Genomic DNA, 22,593 nt, shown 5'->3' on the forward strand with positions numbered 1-22,593 from the left:
AAAACATGGAAGGTTTAAAAACCTGATAAAAATATCTAAAATACATATCATAGGCAATGTGATAAGTTCTTATCTATATAAAGAGCTCCTATTATCAAATAAGGCAAAAACAAGCCAATAGAAAACTAGGCAAGCAGCATGATCAGATAATCGTTAACAAAGAAGAACCACATGTCTTTTAAAACATGTAAAGTTAACCCCACTCAATATAAGAGGAACATAAAACTTACAACATAAGATGTCATTTTTTTTCACCTAAAAGTTTGACAAAATCTGAATGATTGATTGCCAATGAGTTTGGCAAAAGTGCCAATGAGTTTGGCAAAAGTGGCATTCTCATACAAGGCTGGTGGAAATATACATTTGCACAACCTCTATAGAATACAATCTGTCAAAATCTATAGAAATTTAAAATGCTTATTTGCTCTGACCCTGTAATTTGACGTCTAGGAACTTATCTTGCAGATACGTTGACATATATGCATATATTTGTATGAACGATTGATGCTGCACTGTCATTAACAAAAATACAAAAATTAAAATAAAAGAACCAAAATCTCCATTGATAAAGAGTTATCAGTTAAGTAAATTATGGCAAATTCAAATGATATAAAACTATCCAAGTGTAAACAAGAATGAGTTAATTATATGCACTGAAATGGAAGGATTTCCTAGATAGAGTATTAGGTGAAAAAAATAAGGTATAAAAATATTTATCGGGCTACCCTGGTGGCGCAGTGGTTAAGAATCTGCCTGCCAATGCAGGGGACACGGGTTCGAGCCCTGGTCCGGAAAGATCCCACATGCCACGGAGCAACTAAGCCCGTGCACCACAACTACTGAGCCTGTGAGCCACAACTACTGAGCCCACGCGCCACAACTACTGAGCCTGCGCTCTAGAACCCACGAGGCACAACTATGGAAGCCACGCGCCTAGAGCCCATGCTCCGCAACAAGAGAAGCCACTGCAATGAGAAGCCCGTGCACTGCAACGAAGAGTAGCCCCCGCTCCCTGCAACTAGAGAAAGCCCACGTGCAGCAACGAACACCCAACGCAGCCAAAAATAAATAAGTTAAATTAAATAAATAACTACCAGGAATCGCTTGCAATGAATAAAAATATTTTTTAAAAAATTTATCATTTGGGTAAACAAATACATAATGTTATATGAAAGTGTATGAATGTATGTTGGCAGATAATGTATGAAAGATACATAAGAAACTGATATGAGTGCTAGCCACTAGGAAGAGGAACCAGGAAACTTACTTTTCATTATTTTGAGTTTTTAGAATTATGTACCATTTACATGTTTTACCACTCCATAAATATAATTCTTTTAAAAATTTATCAGTCAAGAGACAGAACAGTGAGTCAGTTGTGGCATGGTTGTCATGGAAGCAATCTGTTCATACCATTCTTACTTCAGCTGAGCTATTCTGTATTGGGGACATTAATGTTTACTTCAAGTATATTCAAAATATTACACTGTAATCCAATATTGAAAGCAAAGATGATTGTAATAGCAAAACAAAAACAGGCATAAGACAGTTAAGACAATTAAAACTAGTAGAAATTGCTGAATCCTTTGAAATAGAACCTAGGATTTCCCAAGGTGAAGAGTTTGATGTGACTGATATAAATTTCACAAGGGCCATCACTTAAGTACTCAACAACAGTCTGCCAAAAGCTTCTGATTGATATTCAAGAAAAGCTATTTAACTTTTGCATAAACCAGAGTAGTTTTCGATGTACATTGAAATCACACTGCCTGAAAGGTGCTAAGGAGGTCAAGACTTCCAGCATGAGGTATGAGGAGCAGACTGCCACCCAGACATAACAAACACTGGTGATAGAAAGTGATAGTGAAGATTAGGAGGAAGGTTTATACACCAACTTAAACCATGCTACTGAAGAATTAGTGTGTAAATTTGGGGGAAAAAAAGTGCATGTTTTGTGAGCTTCTTTGGCCAGCTGGATCCAGATCTTTGGACTCCTGCACACTGTCTGGTCTCCTGCACCTTTGGGGAAGAACCGTGGTCTCTAATTCTCTCTTTAAGCATTTGCCTTGTGCACTTATTACATCATCTCTTGAATTCTTCTCTTCCTTCTTGCATTTTCTTATCAGTCCTTTGACCCAACCCATCCTCTGACCCATACCCACTGCTCCCATATCACCTCAGAGGTAGAGAATAGGCTTCCAAACCTTATTAAGTCAAGTTTCTAGAAAACCAGAGCACCTTATTCCACACTATGAATAAAATGAAAATGTTTATCAGTGATCACTGTGTTACAGATACAGTCAGACCAATACTGGGACAACAAAGAGCAAAAATAGACTTGGAGAGGAAAAAACTGTGAAATACATACACACACACACACACAACACTCGGAGAAGGACTTCCTCTCAATCATGCCTCCTTAAACGATAATTATTCACCACCAAAAATAATTTACTATTGGTTACTAGTTTTTGTTTTAACTCTTTCAGAGGTCCTTAAACCCATTCTCACTTCCTAGCAAAACCCCCTAGGAAAAAGATGTAAACTCAAATCAGATTTCCTTTATCCAATCACCGTCTGAATTTCTTCATTGTTTTATTACATCAAATAAGTAGAAGCGTTTCCAACAAGGTTGTTTCTGCACCCTTTGGCCGTACAGGCTTCAAATTCCCTATAAAGATGGCTTCCTATTTAATTCTGCTTTAGTTTCCTAACATGGCAAACCCTCATTTAGGTAAGTAGCTTAATATAGAGGTGTCTCCTGTTATTATAAATTAAGAATCCTTCTCAATATTATGTAACATTTATCTCCACTAAGACCTAATGAGCATTTATTTCCTATTTGCAATGTCATACATTTGAGAAAAAAACCTTTAAAAAATATTCCTAAGCCTGGGAATTTCCTAATATCTCAATATTTGATATGATACTTAAAAACCTAAAACATTTGTCTGCTGCTGCTTTTATTTGAATTTGGGATCCCATCTTTTTATGGAGATGCTTCAAATGGTCCTTTGAAGGTAAACAGATGATATTATTAACTATTTCCATTATGGAGTGGTTAAAGGCAGGGGAAGTGAGAACTAGAATCTCTCTCCAGAACTCCAGACCTGAATGTACACCGTCTACAAGGTATTTTCACCTGGCTGCCCCCAAGGGTTCTGACTTCACAGGAATTCCTCAAAACCCAGTTCCTTCTCCTGACAGATTCCATTCAAGGACTGGCATCCATCTTGTAACTCCTCTGGTCTTTTTTAGCTCTTTCCTCTCTTCCCTAATAAATCCAGTAAATCATCAGTCTTGTTTGGAAAATGGTGCAATGCACACATCCACCCCTCACACACTTCCACCCTACCACATACACATCCCTCTGTCTCTTTCCAATGAGATATTCACAGTCAGCCCAACAGCTCTCAGCTTAATTAATGATTTAATTTCCCTCTCAGACTCCAGGTTGCCCCCTCCAAGTTATTCTCTACATTACAACAGTCATCTTTCTGTCTGAATACATGCTTGTAATAAAAATAAAGCAGTACATTCTCTACATTTGAAATCTGATCACGTAATTCCCCCACTTAAAATCTCTAATACAATGCATTGTCTTCAAGAGCTGAGTGAAAATTCCAGCAGCTCTAAGGCTGTTCCTGAACAAGCCCCTGCTTACATCTCCAGCCTCATGTTTTATCCCTCTGAGTCCCAGACACATCCAGCTACATTAAGTCCCTCTCAATAATAGTCCAGACACTCTCTCCTGCCTCTAACCCTTTGCACATGCAGATACTCCTGTTTAACTGTCTGTTACTCAACATTCAGGTCTCAACTTGGATTTCATGTCTTCCAATGGCTTTTCCCAGACCCTCCCAGCCTGACATCTCTTTCAAGACTGGGTCAATGGGTCAAGGTCCCACCTATATGCTTCTGTAATAACCTATGTTTACCTGCGTCATATGAGGTATTACCTGTATTACAAATTTCTTCTTTCTTACTCTGATTCACTCAGTAAATAACGAACAACTTGAACACAAAAAATAGCCACAAACCCAGCGGAATTCTTAGCTTACAGCAGAACAACAGTCTCCTCCTCACTGATGACCACAGTCTTGACAGGCACCTGACAAAGGAAAATATCTCTTCACTGATGCCAAAGGGGTTGGTAGGCAGTAAAATTCAATGACTCCTAAGCCTTGTACTAGGATCTTCGCTCAGTATCTCTGGAAATGCAATGCCACAGGTCTGCGTGTAATGAACAGAAGGCAATCAGTGGGTGTCCCTGTCAAAGGACTATTTCCAGTAAAGACAAGAAATGACGAGGGGGCATTTCTCTCTTTCCTTCTTGCCTTTTTGCATGCCTTCCTTTCCTCATAGAGTTAGGGTTCAGGCACGCGTGTGCGCGCGCACACACACACATGCTTACGGATTACCGCTTGCACGTTTGCAGCCTCTGGTCACAGAGGAGTGAGGCAAGTACCCAAACAGGCCATGTTTCACGATATCTAAGGTGGGCTCTCAGTTGCATTAAATATCAGCTAGTGTCTGCCCACTGAGTACTTAGGTGTGTTTAATTTTTTTAGTGTTATTTTCTGTCTGGAATTCAAATAGTGGCTTTAGCCAAAGATAACAAAAGGACTTATACCATAAATGTATATAGCAGAGCATCCTGGAATCACCTATTCTCAACTCACCCCGTTGACGCAAGGTTAGGAAGGTGCTCCAAGGCTCAGAAACATTCTGAGCATCTGTCTGCTTCATTTTGCATCAGGAAAACGAAAAAGATAAGAAAGGAAGAGTTGGTAACTGTGGTATGAATCATTTGGTCTTAAAGGCTGATTCACCCCTAAAAAGAAAAGGAATTCAGCCTCAGGCCAATCTGACAGGGTGGTGGGGGGAGGACATCAAGTTTATTGACACTGTTCATTGGCGGAAGGACTGGGACGGACTTAAGAGGGTGTCTAGCTCCTCATTTTCCTAGGGCAGCTGAGGCCCCTAAAATGGCACCAGTAATAAGATGATGTACTTTCAGTCAATGATGTGGGTGGTTTCCCTCTCCTCCCCCCAGCTATTAAAGCTGTATTCAGTGGGAGACACATAGTAATTTGCTGAAAATCACGATTTGCTAAGAAAGTCTCACAAAACCCCAAGAGCCCATTATATTAACAGAAGTGACAAGAAAATAAATATTTTTGACAAGGGAGTGCTCCTATCTGGGGAAGATGGCTGCAATGTCGGTGATTATTCAGCAAATCAAACTTCTTTAAACACACTGTCTCTAATACTTAATAAATGTTATAGTGTGGCTTGTTGTGGCTAATAAAACTTGGTTTACATTCTACCCCGTGCCTTCTATGATTCGCCTCCCTGGGCTCACTTAAAGTGCATTAAGAGGCAGCAAGTAAGATGAGGGCAATTTGCTGCAAAACTTAAATAATTCATTTATGCACCACTGCTTTCAGACTGTGTTTTTACAAATGCTGTAATGAGACAAGCTGTGAAATGTTCTACATGGGGTAAAAGGCAGGAAAGGCCCTGGAAGAAAACCCCCTTTCCATGACTTATTCCTTTGAGGTGCAGGACAGAAACAAGGGAATCATCCTTACAGAAACGTCTGTGCTATTTACCTACTTCTCATAAATAGGGCATCAACTAGCTATCACTTATACTTTTCCATTAACAAGAATTAAAGTCATACCATATTGGAGAGTCTTAATTCCTGAGTTAATCTGTAAAATTGATATGTCTAATTAAACTCCCAAAAGGATATTTGGGGAGAAAGTCTTGACAAAAATTTTTTAAGTTTCTCTGAATAAATAACTGGGCAAAAATATCCAATAAACATTGTAACAAAAAAAAAATGATATACACTTGAACCGTTAGATAATAAAGCATATGATAAAGCAATGATATTTAAAAGAGTATGGCCCTAATGACAGAATAAGTAGGCAACCAATGAAACAATCTAAAAAGAAATAGGTGAAAGAGATAAAATCACAATTCAATTTACAATAAATGTAGCACTGCACTCAGTGAGAAAAGAATATATATATACATAAAATTCAACATTTCCTAGTTTCTTACTTGAAAAAGAAATTGTATTCAAAGAATTTACCAACCGACATTCCAAATAGAGTGATGACATTCATTACAAGTGCTATTGAAAAGATCTATAAAGTCCTTATAAAAGATCTAGAAAAAATATAAATGAACATTTATATAATTTTGGAGGAGGAAAGATCATTCCAAGGTACAACAAAGAGATAAACTGCAAATAAAGAGGCTACTATATTTTGTTACTGAGAAATATAAAAATGGACAACTGTACATAAGAACACTATTAACAAAATTAAAAGACAAATAACAAATTTCTGAAATATCTAAAATGTATTGGAAAAGGGGTTAATATCACTATTACATAGGTTTCTTACATATCAAAAAGAACTATTTTTTTGAAAATGAGCAGAGAATATGGTTAGAGAAGACAGAATATGAGATACATAAAATAACAAAACACCCCTCGTTTGCTTTTGCTTGTCACAATAGCAGAGATAAAACATTCTGCTAATGGTGAGGGAATGGGAAAAATGTCATTCTCCTAAACCGCTGATGAAAGTGTTAGTTGGTTCAAATTTTTTCTACTGGAAATATTCTCCAGTGACTACGTATCACAAAATGTTTTTAAAATACATCTTTTGAACCACAAATTTTTCTTCTAGGAATTTATACCAGAAATCAACCAAAGAAACTTACAAAGATGTATGTATAAAGAAGCTCATTACAAGGTTCTTTCATAATGGTAAAACTCTGAGGAAAACAAAACTCTTTTCAAAGCAGGATGCTTACATGTTTTGGGATACTATGTAGCTAGTAATAATATTCATGTCAGGCAAACTAGTCTCTAAGGGAAAAGCATCACTAGAGATTAAAAAACAAAATAAAGAAACAGACTCACTACATCTAGATAATGTTGAAGTCATCATGAAGTGTCAACAATGGAGATGGGCAGAAATAATAAGAAGGTAGGGAACGAACCAGGAAAATAGAGTCTAAGACCTGGGAGTAGAGACTTTAATGAAAAGGGTAGTTGACAGCATCATATCCTAAAGAGGGGTCAAGATAATGAGGATGGGAAAGAATCCATTAGATTTTATATCTGAGGCATAATTGACAACTTTGATAAAATAATCTTAGGCGAGGGCTCAGGATAGAAGCCTGTGGGGACTTGAGATGTAAGTCTGAAGCAGCGAAACACTAGCTCTAGTTGCACTGGAGCTGGGAAACGAACCAGGAGACTGTGGGAAAATACAGGCAATAAACTAAGAAAATCTGCACTAAGGCTGCAGCAGTGACAGTGGGAGAGCATGGATTGTCAAGTATTGAGGCGCATATCTGAGGTGGGAACAAAGGGATTCATTAAGTGACTAGATTGTAGGGCTTCAGGCTGAGGGAGCCAAGGAGAGAGGCAAGCTGAACGTGTCTTTGAGGTGTCTATCTAGTTGAGAAATGGGGATAGATGATGCATTAAACAGAGTCTTGAATACATGAGGGAGAATGGTTTGGGGGGAAATACAGTGAATTCCATTTTGGATATGGGATGTAAGAGATGACTGATGTGTAATATTCTATTAGAAATATCTAGAAGGCACTTGGATTTACGGATCTTGAACTCATGAAAAAGATAGAGATGAAAATATAGATTTGTGATTTATCTACACACAGAAAGATAAATTCATATGACTAAAATAGTGTAGTAGCAGTATATAAGAAAATCCTTAGAGCTAAAACAGAGGAGGATACAGCAGAAAGGCTGAAAAACCCAAGCATGGAACATGATGGTAAAGGAGCCAGGGAAGAAGATACAATGCAGAAAATAAAGAATCCAATTCCTTATGAAAGGGATGCTTCTGTTCTTATAAACATAGAAGCCTGAAAATCTTCTGTCTTCTTTCAAACCAGGTGGAAATAGTTGCAAGGAAAGTGGGAAAATTCTGGCTGGAAAGTCCTCCTACAGATCCAAAGTCCATAGCTATAAATGAACCACAAGATAGGGCCAGACGTGCATTTTGTAAACAAGAAGAAACAGTTCTCAGACAAAAAAAAAAAAAAAAAACACTTGCATTTGGCTCTAAAATTAACATTCATGAGTTTGATAAATTAACTTTTTTTTCTAGTCCAGTCTATCTGGCTTTCTCTGCTTTTGTATGTTGCCTCTGAGTAGAGCATTCCATTAAGTGTCTTCTATATCCCACTTCACCTACGCTACCTCTCTTGAGCCCTCAGGCCCTCTCTCCTCTGCTCTTCATAAAAGCAGACTGGAACGTGATTTTTTTGGTTCTGCTCCTCTAATGGAAGAAACTGGCTTGGCTGAACTAGATACCAGATCCATTTTGATAGGCTTACATTCTTTTGCTTGGGCTGCCATAACAAAATACCATAGACTGGATGGCTTAATATCAGAAATTTATTTTCTCACTGTTCTGGGGGCTAGAAGTCATGATCAAGGTCCAGCCAAGTTGGTTTCTGATGAGAACTCTCTTCCTGGCTTAAAGACAGCTGACTTCTAGCTGTGTCCTCACGTGGCTTTCCCTCTGTGGCACATGAAAGGAAGAGTGGGGATGGGGTGAAGAGCTCTTTGGTGTCTCTTCATAGAAGGACATTAATCCCATTAGATCAGGGCTCCGCCCTTATGACCTCATCTAATTTACTTACCTCCTAAAAATCCTATCTCCAAATATTACATTGGGGGTTAGGGCTTCAATATATAAATTGGACGGGGTGGGGTGGGGGTGGGCACGATTCCATCCATACCAGGGCTTATTTTGCTGAGATAATTCAAAAGGCAGAATATTCCAGAGCCAAATGGCTGTGGGTTTTGAGTACCTGTTTAAGCTGTTAAAAGAGTTCTAGAGAATCTCATGAGAACTGAAGATTGCTGGTTGAGTTTTCTTTTCTTGATATTCAAGAGAGTTGGTCTCTGTAAACACTCTAAAATTGTAATACCTAATTTTTTTTTTTAGTTACTGTAAGTAAATATTTATGATTTACTGATATAAGTAATTAACTTGTAAATTTATGTAAGGCTGACCATCTCTCCATCATGGTGAGCTCTGAATAATAATATGGAACCATGATAAGGAATATTTACATGGAATGGATGCAAGAGTAACAGCTTAAGCTATAAAATCATTTGAAAATTGGGCATATCAGAGTGTGGAGGATTATTTCGGCAGGCTCTTGGAGTTTGTGGCTCATCTCCAGAGAAGATCCCAGAGAATCATATGATAACTCTCTGGACACCCTGTCACTGGGAAGGTGGAGGCCATTGGATTGTGGTGGGAGGTTCAATAGGAGAGTTGATATTGGCCACAGCCATAGCCCTGGCCTTGCTGCTTGAATTTTGTCCCAATCGCACCATCTGGCATTAGTGATTAAACCCCAAGAAGAAGGGAAAGGACACTGAAAGCTGAAAGGAGGAAACAATAAAAGGTACTTGCCTCAAGACTACTAAAGAGGCTGAAAGCACACAGCTTCCCTGTTTGCACTTCAACAGTAAAGATGAAACACCAGTGGGAAGAGGGTTTTTCTCTTGCCTCCACGCAGCAGCTATAGGAGAACGTCCAGTGAGATTATACCAGTGTTGCTGAAGTCATGAGAAAAATAGGGATGTACCCATAGCCAGCAATGTCAGAGGCCAGGAACAATGAGGGGCGGCAACTAAGGGAGGCCCACAGAGTCCCCAGGAAGACTCAAGCGAGATCTCAGGGGTGCTTGCAGCCAAACAGAAGAATTAATATAGCTGAGCTCTTCATTGTTTCCCCAGTGGGCTGTATGCCTACAACTACTGCTAACATGGCCTAGAGTGTTCAATTTCCTTAAGGTGGCAAGGGCAAGGATGTAAGGAATGCAGTTGCCTTGTGTCTGCGTAGCTGACTGCAATGTTGGTGCTATGGAGGGGCATAAGTCTCGAGAAGGCAGGCTACACCAGTTTAATTGTCCATCCACAGTGCCTAAAAAGTACACCACCCAGCACAGCAGGAAGATTAGGGAGCAACTCTTTGATGGCCTGAGCTAATCAGGCAAGGCTGTGACTCTTGAAGGCCGTAGAAAGAGAGAAGGCTGTGATCAGCCCCTGAGGCAATGAAAAGGTCTTGCTACTCATATGAATGCAATCATCTAACACAAGTCACTCCCCCTACATACACACACACACACACACACACACACACACACACGCGCGCGCGCACAAAGTCGTGCCCTTCTTCTTTTAACTGCATCTTTCACCTACCCACTCACCCCCCGCCAATACGTACACAAACTGTGGTTGTAAACCATCTTTGTTCCTTTAAGGTTGATTTTCACTTCAGCCTTACTTCACTTGGAAGTTGATATTAGGGTGAGGAGAAATCCTCACACATATGGAGAAGGGTCAAGGAAGGAGGAAGTTGGGTCACACGATGATGCACCCCAGTCCTAACACCTCATCCCCACCCTCTCTCACCACCAACAGAAGAATATACTTTTTGCAGATGAAACCTCGATGAAAACTCCCAAGTCAGGATTCAATTTGGTTTCCAGTGTGGGAAAATGAGTGAACTCCTGTGGGTTCTTCCTGAGCATGAGGGGAAAAATACAATAGAAAATAAACATGTAGACGCTCTCAGGGCACCCGTCTAAAAATGTCATGATTGGAGCCCAGCCTGAAAGCTGCATCAGCTGCTTTACCTCAACTTTTTGCCCTTTTCCCAACATGCACATATTTATAACCTGGGTTTCCCAAACAGATTACTCTGTATTTCCGCCATCTGGTTTATGGATTTTTTTCTAAACATGCTACAGGCTGCCAAACGGTAAAGCTAGTAAGATTCTTGTTGGAGAGAAAGCAGCTCTGGCAGAATGTTGTAAAATAACATCACATTAGCTACTTGGAAGCAGTAGCAGAGCTGCAGAGATTCGAGAACTCTGGAAGACTTTGTGAGGCTTTAATGAGGATGCTACCAGACCACTTATGTTTTTTGGCAGAATATTAAAATATTCTCTTCTATACGGATACGGAGAATCTTACCAAAGAGTAAAAGGTGAAATGTTGTTTTAATTTTCCCATCATTTTATGACTGTGTCTCCACTGTAGAAAAATGGTGTGGTGGATGGACCTAGAGATGATCATACTAAATGAAGTAAGTCAGACAGAGCAAAGACAAATATCATATGATATCACTTACATGGGAATCTAAAAGAAGGTACAAATGAACTTATTTACAAAACAGAAACAGACTCATAGACATAAAAAACAAACTTATGGCTACCAAAGGGGAAAGGTGGTAGGGGGAGGGATACATTAGGAATATGGAATTAACAGATACACACCACTATATATAAAATAAATAATCAACAAGGGCCTACTGTAGAGCACAGGGAACTCTACTTGGTATTCTGTAATAACCTATATGGGAAAAGAATCTGAAAAAGAACATATATGTATATATTTATGTTTATATATACATCTGAATCACTTTGCTGTACACTTGAAACTAACACAACGTGGTAAATCAACTATACTTCAATTAAAAAAATAAATTATTTTAAAAAAGAGAAGAAAAAGAAAAATGGTGTGGCTTCATTTATGCAGAGACCCAGCTATTGCGTTTTTTGCTTCCATTTTTGCCATGAAATAGCAACCAGACAATGTTAAAACAGGCCTCCCTTGTTCAATAGAAGGTCCCATAAAGTTCATGTCACAGCAGCATTTTTGTTAAGTGAATCCTATTACACTGTTCAATTCCATTATAAATGTCAGAGCTTCAGTCTACGGGAAAGCAGCTGGCCCTGAGTACAATGAAATCACACGTCAGAATGTGAAAAATATCCTCAAAACACTTATTTAAAGGAACAAATCATAACGGTTGGAAGATATTATCATTCAAGATATGTTTAAAAGTATTCCGCACTCAAATAATAACGTAAGAGGGGCTTCCCGGGTGGCGCAGTGGTTGAGAGTCCGTCTGCCGATGCAGGGCACCAGGGTCGTGCCCCGGTCCGGGAAGATCCCACATGCCGCGGAGCGGCTGGGCCCGTGAGCCATGGCCGCTGAGCCTGCGCGTCCGGAGCCTGTGCTCCGCAACGGGAGCGGCCACAACAGTAAGAGGCCCGCGTACCGCAAATAATAATAATAATAATAACAATAATAACAAAAGAAATAAAAATACAAGGGTGAGAAATTCTGGCAGCCTTCTCATCTTCTTCAACCTGACGTCTACATTTCAACTAGTGTTAAGAAAGCAATTCCTAATGATCAGAACATTTGGCTAAGGATGTTTTATTTTGTTTTAATCCACTTTAATTACCTGAAAATTTCTGAATTGATATTCTAGGTCTTTTTTGTTGTTGTTGTTGCGGTACGCGGGCCTCTCACTGTTGTGGCCTCTCCCGTTGCGGAGCACAGGCTCCGGACGCGCAGGCTCAGCGGCCATGGCTCACGGGCCCAGCCGCTCCGTGGCATGTGGGATCTTCCCGGACCGGGGCACGAACCTGTGTCCCCTGCATCGGCAGGCAGACTCTCAACCACTGCACTACCAGGGAAACCCTCTAGGTCTTTTTTTGTTTTTTTACAGGGGGTGGTGATGAGGTGGAGTACACTTTTTCCAGACTTTTATGTTAATCTCTCTGAATATCTTTATCCTTATACTAGGGCAACAAAGAAGACAGCGTAAAATACAATACCCAAAGTGTGCATTTCTTGTTTCCCTGGGGAGTTTTGCTCTAGTGTGTGCAGAAACAGGTGTTATTTAGCAAATGGCTTTGTGGCTTTGACAAGGCAATGGTTGTTTGTAGATTTTGTGATTGTTTGGGACTTAACGTCAGAGTTGTTTCATTTAGTGGATAAAGTTTTTCTCATTTGGTGCTGTTAGCATATCAAGTGCTATTTTTTGAGTTTAGAAAAATTTTGAATACTGACTAGATAGATGTATTCATTCACTCATCCATTCATTCACTTATTTTTTTAATATATATTTATTGGAGTATAATTGCTTAGACTGTGTTAGTTTCTGTTGTACAACAAAGAGAATCAGCCATATGCATACATATGTCCCCATATCCCCTCCCTCTTGAGCCTCCCTCCCACCCTCCCTATCCCACCTCTCTAGGTCATCGCAAAACACCGAGCTGATCTCCCTGTGCTATGCTGCTGCTTCCCACTAGCTAACTATTTTACATTCAGTAGTGTATATATGTCGATGCTACTCTCACTTCGCCCCAGCTTCCCCTTCCCACCTCGTGTCCTCAAGTCCATTCTCTATGTCTACAATCCCACTACTGGGCATATACCCTGAGAAAACCATAATTCAAAAAGAGACATGTACCACAATGTTCACTGCAGCACTATTTACAATAGCCAGGACATGGAACCAACCTAAATGCCCATCGACAGGTGAATGGATAAAGAAGATGTGACACATATATACAATGGAATATCACTTATTTCTTAATACAAGATCAGATACAAGGTGACTTCCCTAAAGATGCCCATGGTGCCAGAAAAGATTGTCTCTAAAATGTCGAGCACAGTATGGGCAACCTGTCATTTAATCACCACTCTTAAAAATATAGGAATTATTCTCCCCATTGTAGAAACGTGTAAACTGAGATTCAGAAGGGGCATGTAATTTGCCCAAGGTTATACTAGTATTAAGTGACAGAGTCCAGATTTCAAGGAACCTGGGGTTCCTTGATGTAAAACCCCAGTGCAACTTCCACTACAACACTCTGCTGTTTAAGAATGTTTAGCAGTTTAAGAATGAGATCATCAAATTATAATGATGAAACGGGACTCCTAAGTTTTGCAACCATAACCGTATGCTGTTCCCAGAATGAAGATGTTTCCATTCAAGAATTCGTTCAGTTTAGAGGTCTAGGAGGCAACTGTTCTATAAAGGAGAGGAATACCAGTACTATTTAAAATAAATTTCCAGCCCTTCGCAGCCTTTTGATAACATATTTACTGACAGTTGGAGATCCTCCTGACATTAGTTTTTTTTTTTTTTTTTTTTTTTTGCGGTACACAGGCCTCTCACTGCTGTGGCCTCTCCTGTCGCGGAGCACAGGCTCTGGACGTGCAGGCTTAGCGGCCATGGCTCATGGGCCCAGCCGCTCTGCGGCATGTGGGATCTTCCCGGACTGGGGCACGAACCCATGTCCCCTGCATCGGCAGGTGGACTCTCAACCACTGCGCCACCAGGGAAGCCCCCTGACATTAGTTTTATGGGATAAAATCTACCATCCCCCCAGCTGCAGGAGCTGCAGGTCAAGCTCACCGAGAGAGAGCGGAGCTAGCCGACAAGGTCTCCAAGCTGCAGGTCGAGCTGGACAATGTGACGGGTCTTCTCACGCAGTCAGACAGCAAGTCCAGCAAGCTCACCAAGGACTTCTCCGCTCCGGAGTCACAGCTGCATGACACGCAGGAGCTCCTGCAGGAGGAGAACCGGCAGAAGCTGAGTCTGAGCCCCAAGCTGAAGCAGGTGGAGGATGAGAAAACTCCTTAAAAGAGCAGCTGGTGGAGGAGAAAGAGGCCAAGCGGAACCTCGAGAGGCAGATCGCCACTCTGCACGCCCAGGTCACCGACACGAGAAAGAAGATGGAGGACGGCGTGGGGTGCCTGCAGACAGCCAAGGAGGCCAAGAGGAAGCTCCAGAAGGACCTGGAGGGGCTGAGGCAGCGCTATGCGGAGAAGGTGGCCGCCTACGACCAGCTGGAGAAGACCAAGACGCGGCTGCAGCAGGAGATGGACGACCTGCTCGTGGACCTGGACCACCAGTGGCAGAGCGTCTCCAACCTGGAGAAGAAGCAGAAGAAGTTCGACCAGCTCCTGGCCGAGGAGAAGACCATCTCCGACAAGGACGCGGAGGAGCGCGAGCGGGCGGAGGCGGAGGCCCGGGAGAAGGAGACCAAGGCGCCATCTCGGGCCCGGGCTCTGGAGGAGGCCATGGGGCAGAAGGCGGAGCCGGAGAGGCTCAAGCGGATCTGCACGGAGATGGAGGACCTCATGAGCTCCCAGGACGACGTCGGCAAGAGCGTCCAAGTGCTGGAGAAGTCCAGGCGGGCCCTGGAGCGGCAGGGGGAGGAGATGAAGACCCAGCTCAAGTTGCTGGGGGACGAGCTGCAGGCCGGCGAGGATGCCAAGCTGCGGCTGGAGGTGAACCTGTAGGCCATGAAGGCCCAGTTGGAGCGGGACCTGCAGGGCCGCGACGAAAAGAGCGAGGAGCTGGTCAGACAGGTGCGGGAGATGGAAGCCTAGCTGGACGATGAGAGGAAGCAGCGCTCTATGGCCGTGGCCGCTCGGAAGAAGCTGGAGATGCACCTGAAGGACCTGGAGGCCCGCATCGACTCGGCCAACAAGAACCGGGACAAAGCCATCCAACGGACCGGACGAAGCTGCAGGCCCAGATGAAGGACTAGCCTGCGGGAGCTGGAGGACATTGGCGCCTCCCGCGAGGAGATCCTGGCGCAGGCCAAGGAGAATGAGAAGAAACGGTAGAGCATGGAGACCGAGATGATCCAGCTGCAGGGGAAGCTGGCAGCTGCCGAGCGTGCCAAGCGCCAGGCCCAGCAGGAGCGGGGCCAGCTGGCTGACCAGGGGGCCAACGCCCTGGCGTTGGAGGGGAAGCGGCGCCCGGAGGCCTGCATCGCGCAGCTGGCGGAGGAGCAGGGCAGCGCGGAGCTGGTGAGCGACAGGCTGAAGAAGGCGAACCTGCACAGCGACCAGAACAGCCCCCGTCTGAACGAGAACGCGCGGCGGCGGCTGCAGCGCCAGAACACGGAGCTCAAGGTCAAGCTGCAGGACATGGAGGGCACTGGCAAGTCCAAGGCCTCCATCGCCGCCCTCGAGGCCAAGATCGCACAGCTGGAGCAGCAGCTGGACAACGAGACCAAGGAGCGCCAGGCGGCCTGCAAGCAGGTGCATCGGGCCGAGAAGAAGCTGGAGGATGCGTTGCTGCAGGTGGATGATGAGCGGAGGAACGCCGAGCAGCGCAAGCACCGGGCGGACAAAGCGTCCCCCCGTCTGAAGCGGCTCAAGCGGCAGCTGGAGGAGGCCCAGCGGGCTAATGCCTCGCGCCGGAAACTGCAGCGCGAGCTGGAGGATGCCACGGAGACCTTGGACGCCATGAACCGCGAGGTCAGCTCGCTCAAGAACGAGCTCAGGCGTGGGGACCTGCCGTTTGTCGTGCCCCGCTGAATGGCCCGGAAAGGGGCCGGCGACCGCTCGGACGAGGAGGTGCACGGCAGAGCCGACGGGGCCGAGGCCAAAGCTGCCGAATAAACACCTCTTCTCCTGCTGCCCGAGCCGGATGACAACGACGACTCCACCTCCCCTCCCCTTCCCAGCCTCCGCAGCGTCCCTTCCTCCCTGCCGGGCGGCGCCACTATCACCTTCCTGATTCTGAAATGTCTCAAGTGCAGTGATGACCCCTTTCCGTCCTTTGCCGAGGGCAGCCCGCCCCTGCCGCAACGGGACTGTCTTCTCAGCCTGTTGGACTGAGAAGACAGGGTCCAGGGGCCAAGCTGGAAAGGCCAACACCTCTCCCAACACCCTCGGGGACCAAATATATGTAATGGTTAAGGGACTTGTCCCCAGTCTGACAGCCAGAGCAGTGGAAAGGGCCAGGTGATCTCGAACCTACTCCAGGACTGGGGCCCGAGGGTTGCTGATCCGCACTGTTGACAGATCAGTATGATTCAAGACTCTGCCATCTGCACAGATATTTTTAAAAGAAAAAAAAAGTTGTCTTTTCTCCCTCTAACTGTAATAAATGGTAAAATTCCAAGTCTTTATCACTGCCTTTCCTTTGTAACCACGTCTAGAAGAGAGTAGCTTGTCCTACACTGGTCTACACGGGTGCCTGAATTTCCCTGTATTCCTGTTTTGTTTATGCTGCATTTAGACTTACTTATGGCAAAGAAGGTTTATTTTTAAGGAAACAAACTCTCAAGAAATCATGAAGATATATAAAAGCTACATATGCCTAAAAAGCTCTGAATTCAGGTCCCAGTTGCTGTCACAAAGGAGTGAACAGAACTCCCACCACGCCCGTTTTTTATATAATGAATGTGCCTTAGCATGGTTGCAGCTGTCAACACTACAGTGAACTGGTTTACAGATGTTTTCCACTGAGCATCACAATAAAGAGAACCTTGTGCTATGAAAAAAAAAAAAAATCTACCATTCTGGGATCTAACATGTTGCTGTCATCTGCACAAATCTGGAGAGCAAGGGGAAGATGGGAGGGAGGTGACCAGGCTAAAATCTCCTTGGGGACAGTCTCAGAATGCAGGAGAGGTAGGGGGTGGGAATGAAACATTTCAAGGAGTCCTCTTGCTTCTCCTTTTTTTCTCGCTTGGGACCAATTTTAGCCCACAGGTTTTAGAGGAGAGAGAGGAGAGAAATTAAGCAGGGAGAGGGAAAGAGAAGAAAGGAGTATAGGTGAAAAACAGGGTAGGGAAACTCACAAGAAAGGTTATCTATGCACTTAGAAATACCAAAATGAAATAAAGCCCTCAAAAATGTCAGGAATATGATTTCGTATTTTTTCAATGAATTTCAAAGTCCTGGCTGGGGGAAATTTCCTCCTTAATATGAGTACATAAAGAACGGAGGCTCTCCAGTGGGTCAGCATGCTACACTTGAAGTGGCCTCTGTGGTCACTGAAATCAACACAGCATTCAAATACAGTTTTATGGTGTACTGACATCAACACTTTAAAAATATATATTTTTAAAAACCTTGTATTGAAATATCAATATATTTGACATATAACATTGAATAAATTTAAGATGTACAACATGTTAATTTGATTCATTTATATATTATAATATGATTGTCATTGTAGGGATAACTAGCTTCTCCATTAGGTAATTATCCTTCATTTTTAGTGGTTGGAATAATGAAGTTCTAGTCTCTTAGCAAGTTTGATGTTTGTAATACAATATTGTTGTCTACGTTCACAATACTGTGCGTTAGATCTCTAGGGCTTATTTACCACTGGTTGTAAGTTTCTACCCTTAAACAACATCTTTATTATTCCCCACCCTCCATCCCCTGGTGGCCACCATTTTATCCTCTGTTTTCACAAGTTTGGCCTTTTTAAGTTCTACATATACATGATATCATGCAGTTCTTGTCTATCTCTGTCTGACTGACATCAACTCTTCTAGCTTAGAAAACTCTGGTTGAATCCTCAGGGGGCTCCCTTAGAGGGTACCTCAAGTCTCTGATTCGGTCTGTGGTCTCTAACGTACTTAAAGGGACCCAGGTAAGTTGATTTATTTTGGAAATCCATCTCACCTTCTCACTCATTCTCAGACATGGAACCTAATGTGAACTCTGTTCTACTGCAGAAAGGCCAAGTGAGCTAAGCAGAAGATTTGTGAGATCTTTCATAAGCAGACTTAGTAAACATTCAGCAAACCAAGATATAGTTGACATACTGCACTGTACAAGTTCCAGGTGTACAGCATAATGATTCGACTTACATGTATTGTGACATGACTGCCACAATAACCCTAGTTAACATGCATCCTCTTGCATAGGTACAAAAACAAAAAGAAGAAAAAAAAAAATTCCCGTGCCGAGTGACAAGTACTCTTAGGATTTATTCTCTTAACGACTGTTGTATATATCATACTGTAGTGTTAACTATCGTCATCAGGTTCTACATTACATCCCAGTACCTAATTATCTTATAACTGGAATTTTGTACCATTTGACTACCTTCTTATGAGTCTTCACTTTGTGCCAAAATGAATACTGAATTCAGAGAAGCCCTAGGAGGGAACCGGTAGGCACTGAGAAGCAAGATGTAGGATGACTCTGGGGAAAGTTTCTGTAGAGCTATGACATTTATCACTGAGACAGGGAGAGCCACCATTCACCAAAATGCACATTCTTCTCTTCTTTCTAAGTACATAGCCACAGCCATGTTCTCCGTCCTCCCTCGCATCTAGGTTCACCATGGGACAGAGTCCTAGGCAATGCCGTGCAAGGGGAAGTGATAGAAACCACTTTCAGGCAGAGTTTGTTGAAATCTTCTGCACATGCTTCTCCAAGCCCTTCTGGATGACTAGGATGAAATAGACCACAGACGCTTCAGAGAACTTGTGTTGACAATGTTAGAACCTCATTCAGCCTTGCTTGTTGAACCACCAAGTGGTTCCACGGTTGGAGGAACATCACCGTCATGAACAAAGAACATCTGCCTTGTCTGTTATGTGAGCAAGAAAGAATCTTCTAGTGTATCTCAGTTGTTCTACACTTCAGATTCTGTTTGTTTCAGCAGCTGTTTCCCTGATAGTCACTAAACACAATTTCATAGGAGAATATATGTGTAATTTAATTTTATAATTTAAAAAAGAACAAACTGTTAAAAACCACTCTGCAGGTGTCTAACATTTTTTTCCCTGTGTCTGGACTTGTTGACAGGAGGCCTTGCAAAGGGGAGCGGGATGGGTGCTTACAGTTTTCCGGGTTCCCATAACACCACAATTCCAAGATCCCGTGACAGTTGGGGGCCAGAGCATGAATTGTTTAGATTTCTAAAATGGATCTGGAAATTTTATGTTTTTCCTGTTGGGGAAATTCTCTTGATTTATGATCACCATGTTTATATGTACTAAATCATACTGAAGTGTATTAAATATTTTGTTTTTTAATTTTGGTTGAGCAGGGTACTGGTCATCCAAATGAATGACTATTCACGAGTGGCATAAATTCCGAGAGGCATTTACAGTGGGTGTGCATTATTTGAATGGCAGAGGCAGACTGATGGTCTCTGGATCCCACGTGAGCACCAGGCAGTGCAGCAACAGCTCAGCAGGATCGCTCTCCAACCATAAACTTGAGTTGTTATGATTGTTGGTAACAGTTGTACTTTAAAGCATGAAGAAGGGTTGTTTTAAAACTATGATCCATATTGTTCCCTGATCACAATTTTGAAAGGCCTTGATGCTTCTATGTCATGGTTAGAGCCAATGCATGCCCATATAACTGATGGAAACGCTTCAGTGCCACATTAATATCTACCTGCATGACCATCAGAGTAAATTCATTTATTATTTGAATATCTTAGCTGTCACCTCGTTAAAAATAACCGTTTACTATTCTCTTTGAAAAATGTTATTCCAAGGTTGCTGTTATATTGTCTTCACACAAACGAGAAGCCCTCTACCCTCAATCATTTATCGATTTTACTCTACTCTCAGGACAGTGTTATGTACCAGAAATGTGGGGAAGAAAGAAGAGATGTGTAACATGGGTTCTACAGTCTTAGGATGGACACACTTAACATAAGAAACATTTTTGAACAGAGGTAGAATTTCATATTAGATTTGCTCAAGAGGACCTTGAGTGTGGATTTGAATCATGTCCCTGGTATCTTCTAGCTGTATAACACTGAACAGATTATTTAATCCGTAGGGGCTCAGTTTTTCCATCTGCAAGACAGTTATGCTACTATCTTCAAACACTGTAGGTCAGATGAAGGAGTAGAGCATCTCTTATGATCCTAACACCAGTCCTGGGAGAACAAGAAAATGGCTCACAGTTATCAGCCAATTCATCCAGCAGTAGATGAGGGGTCTTCACAGCAAAGGGAAGGCTTAAAAAGCAGAAAATTATTAAGGAAGACTCAAAAGAGGCAAGAAATAAGGACTCTAAACCTACAAGTGTAGGTGAGGGCCAACCAGGTCTAAGTAAGTAGGATTAAGAAAACAGAAGTGTGGCGGTTTGAACATGATTCTGTACTATGTTCTGTGTCTGCTGGAGCATCTTATATGTGTGTTATGTCTCACCTCTGGTTTAGGAGGACACTCATAGATCGGCCACTGATTGCCAGTTCTTGTGAATTGAGTTACACTTTTAAGATCACTAGATTTCACAAAACACTTCCTGTCACTCAACTGACTTATTTGTTTGTTGTATACCATCTCCCCCGCCCCGGGAACTGTAAGCTCCAAGAGAACAGGAACATATTGTTTTACCACTGATAATTTTTTTCACTTATAAATCCTTAGTCCTGAGATCTGGAAAAGAATAGGCACTTGATATACATGTTAAATACATGACTGAATTAAATAAATAACTGGGTATCCATTATGGACAAATCACAGTGTTTTGGTCTGAGGCACCTACAAAAGATGCTTAAGGCAGGTCCCTGCCATCAAGAGATGGGCTCTGTTGGGTCAAAGTCAATTATGCAGTGTTTTTGCTTGCAACTGACTTAGGGATGGGCTGAATTAAGGCAATATTGGCCAGTAAAACAAATGAATTTGGCTTCCAGAAGTTCTGAGGGAAAAAATTCTGGACTCTTGAGAGAAATCCAAGTCCCTCTCTCTCTCTCTCTCTCTCTCTCTCTCTCTCTCTCTCTCTCATCTGTCTCTCTCTCTGTCTCTCCCTCTCTTCCCCCCTCCACTCCTTTCCCTACCTTAGCCCTTGATGACCACAGTCATCTTGAGACCACAAGACAAGACGAGCAGCATAGGAAGCAGAGTAGAGCTGAAAGAGTGGAGAGAAATGAAGGTGGGAGGCCCGTCACTTGATACTCCACCCAATTTTCAACTCTCAGTTCTGTGAGTCCTTGAGCATCCTTATTGCATAAGCCACCGGGAGCTGGCTTTTGTTACTTCAGCCAAAGCATCACAACTGACACCACCTGTTACAATTTCTCCCAGAGAATTGAGTAAAAAATATATGTGGTCAACAAGAACCTGCCAAGTAGTCTCACAAATAATCTTTCAAAATACTCCATGCCAAGAAGCATCATCTAAGGCTTCCTCAGATACAGGAAGACAGTAAGAAAGCCCAGTTTGATGGAATTAAGACTAGAACCTAAATCTTGCTGCTTTCGCTAAGAGAAAAAGAAAAAGAAGAACTATTGTACAGAAAAGGGAGTAGGAGTGCCTTGTATCCTTTGAGACTCTTAGTAACTGATGTGCACGTGGTAGTACAATATTTTCATCTGTACCCGCTTATCAGTTTTGTTTTTAAGAGGTGCTGGGTAATGGGTAGTGAAATAGGCTGCCCTGGTCACTCAATATCATCTTGGTTATCCTGGACTGTTGGCCATTCTGCAGCTCTGTCCCCTCACAGGTAGAAAAGAGCACAGCAAAGAGATGAGATACAAATGGATCACTTCCAGTTCTCGTTGTTATCATGGCTAAAAGGTGTGAGAGAGAAATTTAAAACTATTGACCACTGGGAAATATTTCAAATTTAAATAATTTATAAACTCCTCCCACCCCCCATACTCAGTCCAGCACTCTCTAGACCCTTCCCTGCTTATTTTCTCCATAGCATTTATTGTCTCTACATATTGTAGTTACTTAGTTGTTATAGTTCAGATCCTCCTACTAAATTGTAGGCTCCACGAAGGAAGGGATTGCTGTTATCTAGTTCACTGCTAATTGCCAGCATCTATGAGAGTACCTGCTACATAATAACTAACTAATCAATTTTCGATGAAAGAATGAATGGATTTTTCATTTGCACAAGTATAAAACAATTGACATATTTTATAAATAGATTACAAATGCAAGGTTAAAACGACCTTCTCTGGTGTC

At 42.5% G+C, this 22,593-nt stretch overlaps 1 pseudogene; it reads left to right on the top strand.

Annotated features, from left to right (window-relative positions):
• The window catches only part of LOC136133563 (myosin-9 pseudogene), a 94,515-nt pseudogene extending 78,212 nt beyond the window's left edge, over nt 1-16,303 (top strand).
• The last annotated feature ends 6,290 nt before the right edge of the window (nt 16,304-22,593 follow it).

This window comes from Phocoena phocoena, chromosome 14, assembly GCF_963924675.1.
Source record: "Phocoena phocoena chromosome 14, mPhoPho1.1, whole genome shotgun sequence".
NCBI lineage: Eukaryota > Metazoa > Chordata > Mammalia > Artiodactyla > Phocoenidae > Phocoena > Phocoena phocoena.